Source organism: Lingula anatina, chromosome 9 (assembly GCF_051362555.1).
Source record: "Lingula anatina isolate TDL-2025a chromosome 9, LinAna3.0, whole genome shotgun sequence".
Taxonomy (NCBI): Eukaryota; Metazoa; Brachiopoda; class Lingulata; order Lingulida; family Lingulidae; genus Lingula; species Lingula anatina.
This window is the reverse complement of record NC_141775.1, coordinates 20,330,233-20,346,274: the sequence shown is the minus strand read 5'-3', so window position 1 is coordinate 20,346,274 and position 16,042 is coordinate 20,330,233. Positions and strand designations below refer to the sequence as shown.

Below are 16,042 nucleotides of genomic sequence, written 5' to 3'. Positions count from 1 at the left end.
TACACGTATTAGTGCGGTTTCAGGAAAGTGATCTACTGCGTTTTGTGATGTTAAGTAAACTAGTAATTAACCAGCGAGGGGTAGGTTAACGATCAGGGGCGTAACCTGACCTTTTAGAATTGTAAGCACAGATTTTACAAAATTCCCAGGTACGGTTAAATGTAAATTTAGAATAAATTAAATTCGCCAAATATCATAGCTCAGCTTTCACTAGTAATAAAATCATCAGTTAAAATTAAATACATTGTGGCTATTCAATTAAGTTCCATTACATCATTTCACCCAGAACCAAGCCTTTTTTCTGGGATTGAGATACAGGCTGTCCAAAATGGGTTGGGAGTGTGATGAAGTGAAAAAATATTTTATAAAATAATAAATTTCAATGGGAAGGGAGGGTTAATAACCATCGATAACGATCTGCCGCTGACACTCTTTTACGAACCAATTGCCATGAATGAATATGAAAATTGCCTTTTCGTCTCGCTTAGATCGAGAACGATCTCCGGCTGACGATCTTCCACAAACGGAAGCTATTGAACGGATATAAGAATAGCATTATCGTTTCGCTCGGAATGCGAACGATCTCCCGCTGACGATACGAAACTTGCGTTCTCAACATGCTCTTTGGCTAACGAAGTATTTTTAGAATATATGAAAATTGCCTCCTCGTCTTTTCGGGTTGCAAACGATCTCGCACTGAAAATTTGAAAATTGCCTTTTTGTCTATCAGCCTTGCCAGGTGCCGTATGTATGGAGGTCCGGAAGGTGTCACCTTTCATAATTTGGCAGTTTGTGTGTCATACGAATAATTAAAATGACTGCAATCTTATAACCCTACTGCGGTGTATCATGGTGTACGACTAGACAAATTATGAAAATTTATGCAGTTGTGATACATACACTATTTATTTCAAAATTGAAATTAAATACCTTGACAATGATAATTATAACTGTTAAATTTCTTAATTTTATAGTGCATCAAATTGAATAAACGCGAGTCGGGAAAGATAGTGCGTGATTTTTACTAGCGTGTTTCGCAAAAGCAAAATGTTCGTCATTTGAAATGTAAAAAAAAGTATTATAAAAGGTGGGATTATTCAAGGACCTTCAGTTATTATCTTTTTCTTCGTGGTTATTCAACAGTATAAAACAATTTGAGAGCATTTAACTCGAGAAATACGCGACGCGGGCTGCTATTGTTCTGACTCACAAAGGCCGGTATTTTCATCCCGCTCACCCCATCGGGTTTATCACCCTGTTTATCTAAATGTAAGGGCAGGAGTAGTTTTCTATTGATGATGGTGTCCTGCTCACAGTGGGTGGCTAAAAGCGAGCTGAGGATATTTAGGCCGAGTTAGAGTAGTATTTATCGCTGCTGGGTCCCAACGGCTTAAGGTTTAATTCCCTATAATTAACGCACCGATAATAGTCGTTTAACTACCATAAGGATTATAAACCAAGGCTATTAAAGTGTCCTCGAAATTAATCCTGTAGCTGTACCTTCACCAAGCATCTCATAAGCTGTTTGTGTCTTGGTCCTTTAATTTCCATAACAAATAAACCATTAAACTCCCGAACCTTTAGGTATCTAAACATACGTGTTTCACACACTGCATTGACAAAAGTTTTTACACCAAGGAGTTGTACATTAATTACTATATCAAAACAGTATAAGACAATATTAACCAATCGCTATCCAATGTGATCTGCTCATTGTTACTTTTACAAAGATAAATATGAGCATTATAGTTTTATTATGCTTACCGTTTACAGATTACGTAAAAGGCGAGAACGAATCCTTAAAAAAGGAAAAACAGTGCAAAATTTGCTTCGATGCAGACTGCGAAGGGGTTTTTATACCTTGTTTCCACATGGTAGCGTGTGAGTCTTGCGGGTTAAAATTGAAGAAATGTCCCTTATGCAGAATAGGAGTGAAATGGAAGAAAGTACATTTGTAACATGCATCGAGAGATCCCATTAGCGAGACTAGTCATCGAAATCGAATCCACCCTGGATGTCTGTTCCTCCAAGTATAGATCAAACTTTGAGTGGAATCCTGATGCCATATCTATGACGTTATCACAGCACGTCACGTGGTCATTCAAGAAAGATAGGTTTAAACAATTCCATATTAAAGTACATGATAATGGTCTCCTTGGAGGACCGTTTAATTACTGGCCTTGCCCGATGAGGTGGCAGAATCGCCGACACGTCACCGTCACACTTCAGCTTCAAAGGGGTTCATACACACATTATTAGGCAGCCATCAAATCGCTCCAGATCTGAGTAGTTGACAGGTTTTTTAGAGTGAAGACCCTCAGAGGAGCCGTTTCCTCCATTCTCATGTCTGGCAATTGGTGAGTATTTATGTGTATCAGTATACGTCCACTTTATGTCGTCTGGTAGAAATTTTAACATATCTTAATTTTTATACTCTTGAGATATCGTCGGTTGAACTTTATATTTACAAGTAGTTGTTGAAAAGTGGGCCATGTGTTACAGTTTGTGGCCTCCAAACTATCATGTAATTATAAGATCAGTAAAAAAACACGATATAAGGAAAGAACAAGGAATGCGATTGCCCCTACGCTAAAGCCTCGGTGTGGGCTCTTACGGGCTGTTTGCGTCCAAATTTTACGCAGAATCGCACGTCCCACGCAAGTCCTTCTTACGCAATTCTGAGTTCGCAGACACCCCGTAAGCACGTACGGATGATTTTACGAATAGCCTGCAAACAGCGAGGCCGCAAGCGTAACTTGCTCCCCTCGCACGGAGTTAGCAAGAGAGACGCGCGTTGTGCAAGACGCACGTCGCAAGCAATGAAGGAGCAAGTGCCCTTTGCGTGTTGAGTAAAGCACACGCCCTCACAACTAACGAACAAAGTCGAGAGCACACCGGTAATGCGTCGCACGTGCGTCACCCCCACGCCTGGTGTATAAAAGGCATGCTCACGTTCGTGTCTTTACAGTGAACGTCGTTTGTGCAACGTGTACAACAATTTTCAAAATTTTTGCTCAACTTAGTTTCTAATATGCCTCCAAAAGGCAAGAGAAAGAAACTTACATAGTAGAAAAAAGGAGGAGGAAGAAGAAAGAAGAGGAGAACAGGAAACAAAACTGACGTACGCCGACAGTACGTCATCAGTGAACGTCGCAACGTCGCGACTCGCAAGGCAGACTTTCCTCTACCTCTACGACCTCCACAGCCTCCGCAACACCTAAAAATCGCAGGGGACGTACGATCCCGGTTGTGACCGAGGCTTAACGCAGCACCGATAACGCACGTACTATATTTGGACTTAAAACACCATTGGTTTATTTCGAGTAACGAAAATCCGTAAAAAAACATTATTCGATCATTAATGATTTTATTCAAGCAACAGAACTTCAGGTGCCATACGTAACATATATTTTGATCTGTTACCAATCCAATGCATCAGTCGATGGGATCGTTCATAATAGCACATTTTAAAAGTAATTCATTGGTTAAAGGTCGAATCCGTGGAATTTCCCGGCCAAAATGAATTTTCCTGGTGTAAAGAGCATTTTTTCCTACTCACAAGTTATTGCTTGACGACCCTACACTTGGATTCGATGTTTTATTCCATATTGAATTTGATAGTTTAGTTTAAAAAGACTACCCAGTTATTTAACGACATCTGCAATCACGCACATTGTGTCGTTTTCATACTAAATGATGTTTTTATTTATTTATTTTATTTTATTTTATTTTATTTTATTTTATTTTTTTTTGGGGGGGGGGGATTGCGACCCTCTTCCGCAAATGGCTACCCACGGCAGACTTAAATGATAATGACGACACAATTAAGGTAACTTTTATTTTAAGGGTTGTCTTGTCTTCACAGTCTGAGTTGGAAAGTATAAGAAGCTTTGCAAGACGTGGATTTGACTGCAGGAGATTTTCAATCTCCCATTTTCTGTTCTTAAATCCCCCTTCACACTGGACGGCGTCCTTTATGTGTCCCTTCTACGATTAAAACTGTTTTCAGGTGCAAGTAAATGAAAAATCGAAAAGTTAAAGCTTTATAAAATAAACAAAACATAACTCAGATGACTTGTCATCAAAATCTGTATGGTATGAGACCTGTGGCCCACGTCCTTATGGAATTCGGCTCACTGGAGGTTGATATTATTTTTTTTTTAATCAATTAATGCCATTTATATATACATATTGATCAATAATTAAGGTTTTGCATCAATTTCAGTTGCGGCCCAAAAGGAAATCCTCACCTTCATGTGAATAAGATGAAAAGAGGCAGGAGTGCCAAATTCCAAGTGTGTCCACACAATGTCACGAAAACCACATCACCATTACCAAAATAACTGAAGCTACATGTAATGGGACCTTGATCCTAAGGAGTCGCAGCCTGATGTCCCCTGGAGCCAGCCCAATGTCAGCAGCAAAGTGCAGAGAGGAACACTTGTATTGAAATACTGTTTGTCCGCCATTCCCCTAGGAATGCGGACACTAAGTAATGCGGATATAAAGCCCAGGAAATGCGTGTCCTGAATCCCCCGTTCCTAGGAAAGCGTGCCATGGGCATTTTTCATGGGACTAGAAGTCCCGCAGTCACCCGTTACTTAGTATTCTAAGTCCTGCAGTCACCCGTTACTTAGTATTCTTAGTCCTGCAGTCAACCGTTACTTAGTATTCTAAATCCCGCAGTCACCCGTTACTTAGTATTCTTAGTCCTGCAGTCGTGTTACTTAGTATTCTAAGTCCAGCAGTCACCCGTTACTTAGTATTCTTAGTCCTGAGTCAACCGTTACTTAGTATTCTTAGCCCTGCAGTCACCCGTTACTTAGTATTCTAAGTCCTGCAGTCAACCGTTACTCAGTATTCTAAGTCCTGCAGTCACCCATTACTTAGTATTCTAAGTCCTGCAGTCACCCGTTACTTAGTATTCTAAGTCCCGCAGTCACCCGTTACTTAGTATTCTAAGTCCTGCAGTCGTGTTACTTAGTATTCTAAGTCCAGCAGTCACCCGTTACTTAGTATTCTTAGTCCTGCAGTCACCCGTTACTTAGTATTCTTAGTCCTGCAGTCAACCGTTACTTAGTATTCTAAGTCCTGCAGTCACCCGTTACTTAGTATTCTAAGTCCCGCAGTCACCCGTTACTTAGTATTCTTAGTCCTGCAGTCACCCGTTACTTAGTATTCTAAGTCCTGCAGTCAACCGTTACTTAGTATTCTAAGTCCTGCAGTCACCCGTTACTTAGTATTCTAAGTCCTGCAGTCACCTATTACTTAGTATTCTTAGTCCTGCAGTCAACCGTTACTTAGTATTCTTAGTCCTGCAGTCAAACGTTACTTAGTATTCTAAGTCCTGCAGTCACCCCTTACTTAATATTCTGCTGACCAGAATCATTCTCCTTGTACGACATAAACTAGCAATTGATTTTTTCGGACGTTGTTTTGTATGTATAACAGTGGTAACGAATATGCAGTTTAATAATTTAAGCATGATATTTTGCTATTGTTATGATAGAATAAGAAGATACCTTGTAACCTTTTGTACATGTACACGTGTACGGTTTCAATAAAATCTGATAGGTTATTCATCTTATTTCTATCATACTTTTCAAAAAATTCGTGAATGAGTAACATAAGTCAGCTACGCTATGCTGTACTGCGTTTTAACTATATAAAGATCCATGGTACAGCTACAGGATTAATTTCGAGGACACTTTAATAGCCTTGGTTTATAATCCTTATGGTAGTTAAACGACTATTATCGGTGCGTTAATTATAGGGAATTAAACCTTAAGCCGTTGGGACCCAGCAGCGATAAATACTACTCTAACTCGGCCTAAATATCCTCAGCTCGCTTTTAGCCACCCACTGTGAGCAGGACACCATCATCAATAGAAAACTACTCCTGCCCTTACATTTAGATAAACAGGGTGATAAACCCGATGGGGTGAGCGGGATGAAAATACCGGCCTTTGTGAGTCAGAACAATAGCAGCCCGCGTCGCGTATTTCTCGAGTTAAATGCTCTCAAATTGTTTTATACTGTTGAATAACCACGAAGAAAAAGATAATAACTGAAGGTCCTTGAATAATCCCACCTTTTATAATACTTTTTTTTACATTTCAAATGACGAACATTTTGCTTTTGCGAAACACGCTAGTAAAAATCACGCACTATCTTTCCCGACTCGCGTTTATTCAATTTGATGCACTATAAAATTAAGAAATTTAACAGTTATAATTATCATTGTCAAGGTATTTAATTTCAATTTTGAAATAAATAGTGTATGTATCACAACTGCATAAATTTTCATAATTTGTCTAGTCGTACACCATGATACACCGCAGTAGGGTTATAAGATTGCAGTCATTTTAATTATTCGTATGACACACAAACTGCCAAATTATGAAAGGTGACACCTTCCGGACCTCCATACATACGGCACCTGGCAAGGCTGATAGACAAAAAGGCAATTTTCAAATTTTCAGTGCGAGATCGTTTGCAACCCGAAAAGACGAGGAGGCAATTTTCATATATTCTAAAAATACTTCGTTAGCCAAAGAGCATGTTGAGAACGCAAGTTTCGTATCGTCAGCGGGAGATCGTTCGCATTCCGAGCGAAACGATAATGCTATTCTTATATCCGTTCAATAGCTTCCGTTTGTGGAAGATCGTCAGCCGGAGATCGTTCTCGATCTAAGCGAGACGAAAAGGCAATTTTCATATTCATTCATGGCAATTGGTTCGTAAAAGAGTGTCAGCGGCAGATCGTTATCGATGGTTATTAACCCTCCCTTCCCATTGAAATTTATTATTTTATAAAATATTTTTTCACTTCATCACACTCCCAACCCATTTTGGACAGCCTGTATCTCAATCCCAGAAAAAAGGCTTGGTTCTGGGTGAAATGATGTAATGGAACTTAATTGAATAGCCACAATGTATTTAATTTTAACTGATGATTTTATTACTAGTGAAAGCTGAGCTATGATATTTGGCGAATTTAATTTATTCTAAATTTACATTTAACCGTACCTGGGAATTTTGTAAAATCTGTGCTTACAATTCTAAAAGGTCAGGTTACGCCCCTGATCGTTAACCTACCCCTCGCTGGTTAATTACTAGTTTACTTAACATCACAAAACGCAGTAGATCACTTTCCTGAAACCGCACTAATACGTGTATCAACAGATTTGCTGGCGGGGTTTATGTAAAGGGTGGTTGATTTTAACTTGTGTATGGGCATATCTTAGGTTTTGCGTTGCTCGTGAAGTTTATATGCACTTTTTCTCAAAAATGTGTTAACATGTCTTGCCCCACCAGTCAGCTTTTGTTCATTACATCCGGGATATAGCGGTTCCGTTCGTGTCTCTTAAAAATATGAGTCGTCGTAGAAACTTCCAACACTTAACTTGCTTCAGGAAAGTCTGCCCTTCCACATCAAAGTCGAACATTCTGGAAGTTCCAGTTAGATGGATGATTAAGATAGGACTTGTAAATGTAACGGCATTGTTTACCTCAGTTTAATAAAAGTATGCAAGACGGAGTGTCAGCGGTTTAATAAAATAAATTGAATTTCACAAATAACATGGACCTCATATGCAATAATCAACATTTCCCTTAACTCATTCAAATGCAGTGTTTTATACAACTTGGGATAACCATGATTAAATGCTTGTTCAAGCATTGACTAGACGGGAAATGGTTTTACACAGCTTCACGAGGATTTAGACCCCTCGGGTAAGAGATTTGAATGAGTATAAACTTTTATCAGAAGCCAGAGAAGTCATCTTACAGGTAGACAATGCAGCTCAGTTTAACAGCTAAGCACGCTCTATTCTCCAGTGGCTCGATTGTCGTCATCAGACCACGTGACAACGTAGCTCATTAACTCTCAGGCCGAGCAAATAGGACGTTTTTTAAAGCCAAAAATTTACAAAATGAGCTTTTAATTTGTGTATTTGGATAAAGATATCGTTAGTTGGGCATGTTTTCTGAAGAATATGTTCCGTTCAGGCCATTCTGACGGCATGAAGCAAATCCTTTAAGCACTCAAAATATGCATCGCCAATCTTCAGAAAAGAATGAGTGCATGTACCATTGGGATGGCCCACAACGTCCGACACAGCAGAATAAATCAAATAACAGCTTTCACAGTTAGCTGTAAAGTGTCACTATATGCATAATCCGCTGCACGCGCGAAGCTGTTGAACAAAAGGATAGTTATCTATGGAAGACCTTTTGTATACATAAGTACTCTAAGCCTACCCAGGCGACAAGAGGATTAGGCTAGTCACTATATTCCGTCAAAATCTTTTATCACACTCCCTCTATCACACTCCCATCTAACATAATCTTATGTTAGATGGAATAAATGCACACATACATACGGTACATAAATCGGCATTGTCCCTTATCTCACAAGTTTGAACGCAATTATTTGTCCTCTAAATGGGACGTACATAAGACAACTTAATCGTTTTTGTCGTAGCCATATCTATATCCGTAGTCCCACCTTCTCTTCACAAGACTGTGCTGCACTAGATTAATCGAACTATATTTTGAATCTCAGTATTGTACATGTACGTACTTGAAGGCCTATGGAAATGTTTATGTGCACCTCATTGTTGAAGAATTGATATTTACAGACACGTCTCATCATGTCTCAGTTGTTATCAATAATACAATATCAGCTGGTATTGGCATACTGTCAGAAAATTCCCCTCTTTAGTGCTCAATGATTTTATTTTATTTAGTATCTCCAATTACAGCTTTATCAGTCCAAACATTCGATAACCACGAGCGTGGGCACTTGTACAGCTAAAACAGAAAGTTCCTTGACAGTCACGCAATCGTAGCCTAGGCCTCGCCATCCGCCCCCTTTATGGACAATATAAGGGGGAGGATCGCAAACAAAGGGGGCGTAAATGGAAGCGACGCTTGGAGGGTAATATTATTTGGCACGTGTGTTGATTACAGGCTGAGTCATGCATTTGACACGTTAAATAAACAGAAATAATTAGAGGTCAGTGGTTGTAAAACCGATACCGGCATCCCAAAGTTGGCGTCACCCAAACAGCATAAGGGTTTCTGTGCCGACTTATATTTTACTCTCGTTCAATACCCAGCAGGCATAGTTGCGTTGGGTCACGTTTTTATGGGGTTGGTTCTCCTTTGCAATGCACACTCCAATTCATGTCACAGTTGATTAGTAAGTTTAATATCAGGGCTCAAAGATGGTGGTTCCACCCTTAGAGCATTGTGTTTCTTCAAAAAACACTTGCCATGCGAGAGGTGTGAGCAAGTGTGCAGTCACGATGAAGCCTAGAGTTAACCCAAAAGCCAGTCCTTGATGATGGAGTGAGGTTTTAGCTGAGAATGCTACGTTCAGTGATCCCACAGTCACCTGAACCTGGCCATCCATCACTGGAAGGAATTCGGTTTTGATGCAGAATCAAATTATTTCTTGTATCCCATCGATGATCAAAGAGACATGTTAAAAAATGCCTCTTGGAAGGGTGTGTGTAGGAAAATGTAGCCTGATGTGTTAGATCAGTCCGCATTTGAAGAACATTCCAAGCCTATGGTATTAGTACATTGGAGTTGGATCAACTCCCCAACTTGTTTAACAGAATTGTTACCCGTGTTGAAGGCTTATCGCGCCGTCTACAGGAGATAATTGCAGTACGCGGGAGACGCACACGCTATTAGGCACGTGATCTGTAAGGAGCACGCCTTAATGCTAATTGTGTGTGGATTTGGTGACATTTGATGGAGTCTTTTCAATTTAATAGGCATTTATTTACACCTGTAGAAGTCACAGTGAAACAGTGTAGTTGAAGGGGTACATCAGCGAACTCCATAACTTAGTGTCTACCAAAATTAAGGAACTGAACTTCTTGAACTGTGATCCGAATGAATGTGTCATGTACTACGACCAAATTTTGTCCCAGTCATTGGACCAGTTGGCACCTTTGAAAGCAAAAACCCTGGTTCAGAGAGACCTTCAACCATGGATTAATGATGATATTCTTGCTGCAAAGAGGGATCGCAGACAGGCAGAAAATCTGTGGCGAAGAAGCAAATTAACCATTCACCACCAGCGCTACAAGGAGGAGTGTCACCGTGTTAACCAACTTATCAAAAAAGCTAAGGAAACTTATTATTCAGAGATGATAGACGCGTGTGACGGTGACCAAAAAGCATTGTTTACAACTGTTAATAGTCTTATGGGTAAGAACAAACGCGTAGCGCACCCACCCTCAACGTCTTTGAAAGACCTAGCTGACAGCATGGGATCTTTCTACATCGCAAAAATCAGTAAAATATATGGCGAACTTGAATCATTAGAAAAGACAGTTGCAACACCATTACATCCTCCGATCTCTTATCTTCTCCCGAAGCCTTCACTCTTACTTACTGCCTTTGAGGAAGCAACGGAAGACGAGGTGACAAAAATCATTTCTAGATCTAAGAAGACATCATGCCTCCTTGACCCTATGCCGACAACTCTGCTCTCCCAGATTCTCCCTGCAATCATTGGTCTCATAACTCACATTGTAAACATTTGCTTTAAAACCGGGAATTTTCCTGAATTGTTTAAGTCTGCAATTATCCGTCCACTACTGAAAAAGCCTAACCTAAATGCAGAACTCTTGCAAAATTATCGACCTGTATCTAACTTGTCATTTCTGTCTAAAGTGGTAGAGCGTGTGATCGCCACAAGATTGTTCAATCACTTAGATGCAAATAACTTGGTTGAGAAAATGCAGTCGGCATACAAGGTGAATCATAGCACCGAGTCAGCACTCCTTAGAATCAAAAATGATTTGCTATGTGCGGTCGACAGTCACTCCGCTGTGTTACTTGTTCTCTTGGACCTATCGGCCGCATTTGACACTGTTGATCATCAGGTACTGCTGTCATTTTTGGAAGAAACTGTTGGGATAAAAGATACAGCACTAAATCTTTTCCGTTCTTACCTCACAGGCAGATCACAACAAGTATGCGTGGACGGAGTTCTCTCTGAATTAGCTCAACTTGTCTTTGGTGTTCCACAAGGCAGTGTGTTAGGACCACTCATATTTTGTATTTATACTTTACCGCTTGGTGCAATCCTTCGTTTTCATGAGATTGGTTATCACATTTATGCTGATGACACTCAGCTTTACACATCCTGCAATATTAGAAACCCTGAATCATCAATTACTAAAATAGCCAACTGTATTTCTGATATAAGGGGGTGGATGATCAGAAACAAACTCAAGATCAACGACGAGAAAACTGAATTCCTAGTAATATCTCAACCACACAATAAGAACATTGCCCGCAGTCTTAGCATGTCAACAGGTGCCAGCGTGGTACAAGTCTCATCTCACGCCAAAAATCTGGGAGTTTATTTTGACAGTACATTGTCCATGAACAGGCAAATTTCCAACGTATCCAAAACATGTATGTTCAATATTAGAAACATTGGTTCCTTACGAAAACATTTAACCGACTCTTCTACAGCAACAGTTATACATGCCCTGGTTACATCGAGACTTGATTTCTGCAACTCCCTTCTTTATGGATCTTCAGAGGAACAAATCAAACGGCTACAGCGTGTACAGAATATATCTGCTCGCCTACTGACCCGCACTCCAAAAGACAACCACATTACTCCTGTTTTAATGATGTTGCACTGGCTCCCTGTCCGAGCACGCATTTTATTCAAACTTTTAACATTTGCACATGCAGCATTTTATAAACTTGCACCTTCTTATTTAAATGAGCTTGTTTCACACTATGTGCCATCAAGAAATCTCAGATCAGGTGATCACCTTCTTCTTAAGGTTTATAAGGCAAGATTAGTATCATACGGTGATAAAGCTTTTAAATTTGCAGCACCAAAAGAATGGAATATTTTACCCATCAGTCTTAGACAAATTGTGGACCCTGGACATTTTAAAAAGGAACTAAAAACCCACCTTTTTAAACAATATTATCTTTAAATTCCTAAAAAAAAAAAAACACTTCTTAAGAAAAACTGTTCTTAGTCATCGTTTTAAATTTCCCCTTTTTTATCCATTTTATATATCCTTTCATCTTATAACCATTAGCAATATTTTTCTTTTAATTTGAATTTTATAATTTTTGTAAAGTCTACTGAACACATGTTGGATTTTAGACTATAAATAAATATTATTATTATTATTATTATTATAATTTTTACTAAATAGTATAAAATGTATATTTTGTATTTTTTAAACTATTAATCACATTAGACACGTTATGTGTAATAAAAAGCACTATTTCTAAAAATTTACAGCTGTGAGGTGATCATTTGTAAATAAAAGAACATGGAAATGGGGGTGGGACAACCTTTTTGACCAATGTTATATATATAAGAAAAGAAATAAATATATTTTAATCTAAACCTTGGAGATTTAACTTAAAGGCCATACTTTTATACCCTATCCTCAGGTCATTTCAATGTCTTTTCATGCAAGAATGTTGTCTAACAACTGGGGTTGATACAATGTTGTTATCTGAAGTTGAGTCAACTTTCAAATCCAATGTTAATCAAACGTGTCATCAACGTTATGGTTCAACGTTGTTTCAATATTAAAACAACATATTTTGCCCGCTGGGTTACTTGGAACTATTTGCTCGAATAAAATTTTGCCTGTATACATCCACTTTGTGATATGAAGTACTTGCATGCAATGCAATCGCCTGTTGAAAAGAGGGCTTTTCGTAATTAGTTAGTACAGGTCCTTCGTCAAGCAGATACTTTGTTCAGTAAAACATCGTCGCCAGTTCATCCAGTGCTAGACATCAGTCTTCTGTGATCAACAGATTTCACTTTCATGAAAGGCTTTATGGGATTCAAATCAGAAAAATAAACATTTCAGTCCAGTTTCTCAACATCTTGCTTATTGAAAACTTTTGTTGCGTGGACGCGGTGAAGTAGGGCATTGCCATTTTGGAAAAAAATGCATTATAGTATACGGCACCATCTTTTGTCGTAGGGACTTGCCGGCAGGGACAAGCATTCACCTTTCCATTAAGATCACAAAGTTGGTTTGACCCCTTAGTAAATGAAATTTCAAACCACCACCATGAGTGACAGCTACAACACCTTTAGCAAGAATGATATTTAACCCTAAGTCTGTCATCAACACCATGAAGAAGGATTTTCTTTTCATTAGAAAAAACCAGGCACACATTCGATGACACACTTGGCGGTAATAGAGTTGATGACAGCGGTTCTTCCTCTGTTTGGACGAAGGGGATATTCAGGACTTCTCCTTGACTACAGACCATGGCTCGGGAGTTTGCAGTTAAATGTTTCTCTAGAAACTGGATTTTAATGTATTCTAAATACATGTTCCTTATAGGACACTGAACAAAGCTCTCAATTCCTACTGGCTGTGGACTTCTGGGATTGGTTGATTTCGCAGACAAGGTCTGAAGCTAGTTCAAAACAGTCCATTTGCATGTTCCTAACATACCACATTCACACAACTTGCAAAGTTCCATAACATGATAAGACGACTCATTACCACCATTCAAATGCAAGCCCACTTACTTTTCAGTCCCCAGAATAGTACCAATTTGATGTTTAACAAGTGTAATTAGGTCACACAATCCAAAAATTGTAAATAATACCAAATTTCTAAAATAGCATCATGCAACCATCTTGATTTTGATCAAAAGGATGGCTAACAATTTTCCTCATACAGTCAAAGATGTCATATTTTGCATAAATTCAACAATTTAATTTACTTACACTTGTATTGTAGATCTGGAAAACAAACGTACTAATTAGACAACTAATTGTAGGCCCATGTGAGGACTGAATCCTATATTTATTTTGGAGGATTTTAATAGCTTGTACTTAAATTTTATGAGACAGATAATACCAAATATATATTATGTATCAGAAAATAATAAGAAACAATGTATTACACGCGTATGAAGGTGTAATAGTTTCAAAATGGTGAATAATGTCTTCTTTCAAAATAGTATCTGGCGGCCCTTTTGGTTTTGAGGGACAAAATAGCTATCAGTGGCCTCCATAATGTCGAAAGTTTCTTTTGCATAATTTAGTTTAGTATCAATGTATAAGACAAAAAATTGAGGTTATCAAAGTCCATGGTTATATATCTAGGAAGTCATTTAAAATACTGACTTTTCACCCTGAAAGCACTTTCTATCACCAAAACAATATCAAAAATAACTTTTGCATCCCCAAAATAATAAGAATCAATATATTGCACATATATGTCGGTCAAATGATAAAAAAAATATACATATAATAGCAAAATTATTTACACTTTCAAAATGGCGGATGACGGCCATCTTGGATTTGAGGCACAAAATGGCTGCCAATTGCCTCGTCCCTAATTTAGTCAGGCTTGATAATCTATACATTTTTAGAGCATAAACTGATGAAATATGAAATATTTATAATTTGGTCCCTAATTTGCATAATTTATAATGATTATGCCAATTTATGCATCGAAAGAGCGTGTCTCTATGGATAAAAAAATATTTTGCTCCAAGAAACATTTATGCCAAGTTAGACATTTATACTATAAAATGCAGCGTTTGACCCCTTAACAAGCCTATTACAGTGTATTATATGTACGTGAACGCTGAGGGACTTTTTCCTGGTCAACACAATCAATACTTAGCGCCATTAAAAACCGCCATTTATCGCAGGCAGAAACAAGGTAAGCATACTACGATTCAGCGCTGTCGTCTCTTAAAGTTGTAGGTTGGTTCAGTGCACTTGTCCCCTGTGCTGATTAACTTGGTAAGGGACCCATGTTACACTTATACACACTAATATTGACCTTATTAAGAGCTATGTTAAAATAGTGTAACATTCGCCATTTTATCTGTGTGGAAAACTGCATCCTTTGGTGTAGGATTGGGAATTCCCACATTGTCAGACTGCTATATCAGATCTAGAGCTACAAAACCTGTGGGCCCCGGAATTCCCCAAACACTATCTTCCATTGACGGGGATTCTTTTCCGTATATTTTGTTTTAAAACGAAACTGATAGTGTTTATAACTGACAGTTTTAAACTCTCTAATTATACCATGGATTTGGTTTGGTTGAATGAAAAAGGTATCAAATTGTTAAAAAATGTGTACTGAGATTCAGTTTATGTCTGTTTCTCAGAAATATTGCAAATAGAATGAAAATGCGAATAAAAAACTATGTTTCGTGACAAAGAAGAAACATATACCGGTACATGTTTCAACCCACAGCATGAAGGGTCAGACAAACGCTAAGGTCATCTTTGATAGAATGGAGCAATTAGAACAGTGATGGAGCAAAAGGTTAATCGGTGAAGGATTTAAATGTTAAAATGTAGACTTTCAGTAGTAAAATAAATTGTTTTTCTGTATGGATTGAATCTCCTATTTTCCTCAAAGTACCCATGTGTTTATGTGATTCCTTTGCTTGTTCTTTGTCAGATTGTTAAAATCTCATGTCAATACATCGATCTAAAGTTAACAGTGAGGCATACTTTGATGAGATTTGACGCTTAAGTTGGTCTGCAAATAGTTACAGCGACCAACGCAGTGTGTGTTTGTCTCCGCGCCAGCTGTTCAATAAGGGACTTTTTCTTCGTCGGCACAATCAATGGTGGTGTGTTTTCTTATTTCAAATAATGCTGGCTGACTGCCTACGGAAATCCCCCTCGATTGTAAGCTAACGTCACCTGAATGTACAAATCATTTGTATCAATTGTAAACGCGCCATTGTTCTGAAACCACTTCTGGTTTGTTTTCACAGAACTAATATAAACAATGCATGTACTAGTTACAGAAGCCCTATCTTAATAGTCCATCTAACTGACATTTATTTTACCTCTAAACTGGAAGGTGAAGTGCCCTTTAACTTTCAGGTAGCCTTTTTCTTGAGTGCATCGAACGCACTCTCGTTTGCGATATTATCTCAGGTAAAATTTTACCTGTGCGTTATATTTAAGATGCAGCTCCAGCAGACCTAGAAGCTTCATCATTAAGCTGACCGTGGATATCAC

General features: G+C 38.5%; 1 long non-coding RNA gene across 1 annotated transcript; it reads left to right on the top strand.

The window, feature by feature from the left end:
• Positions 1–3,753: 3,753 nt before the first annotated feature.
• On the top strand, positions 3,754–5,598 carry LOC106162022 (uncharacterized). The gene is made up of 2 exons (XR_015331234.1): positions 3,754–3,829; positions 4,226–5,598. It is a non-coding gene; the product is annotated as an uncharacterized LOC106162022 (long non-coding RNA).
• The last annotated feature ends 10,444 nt before the right edge of the window (positions 5,599–16,042 follow it).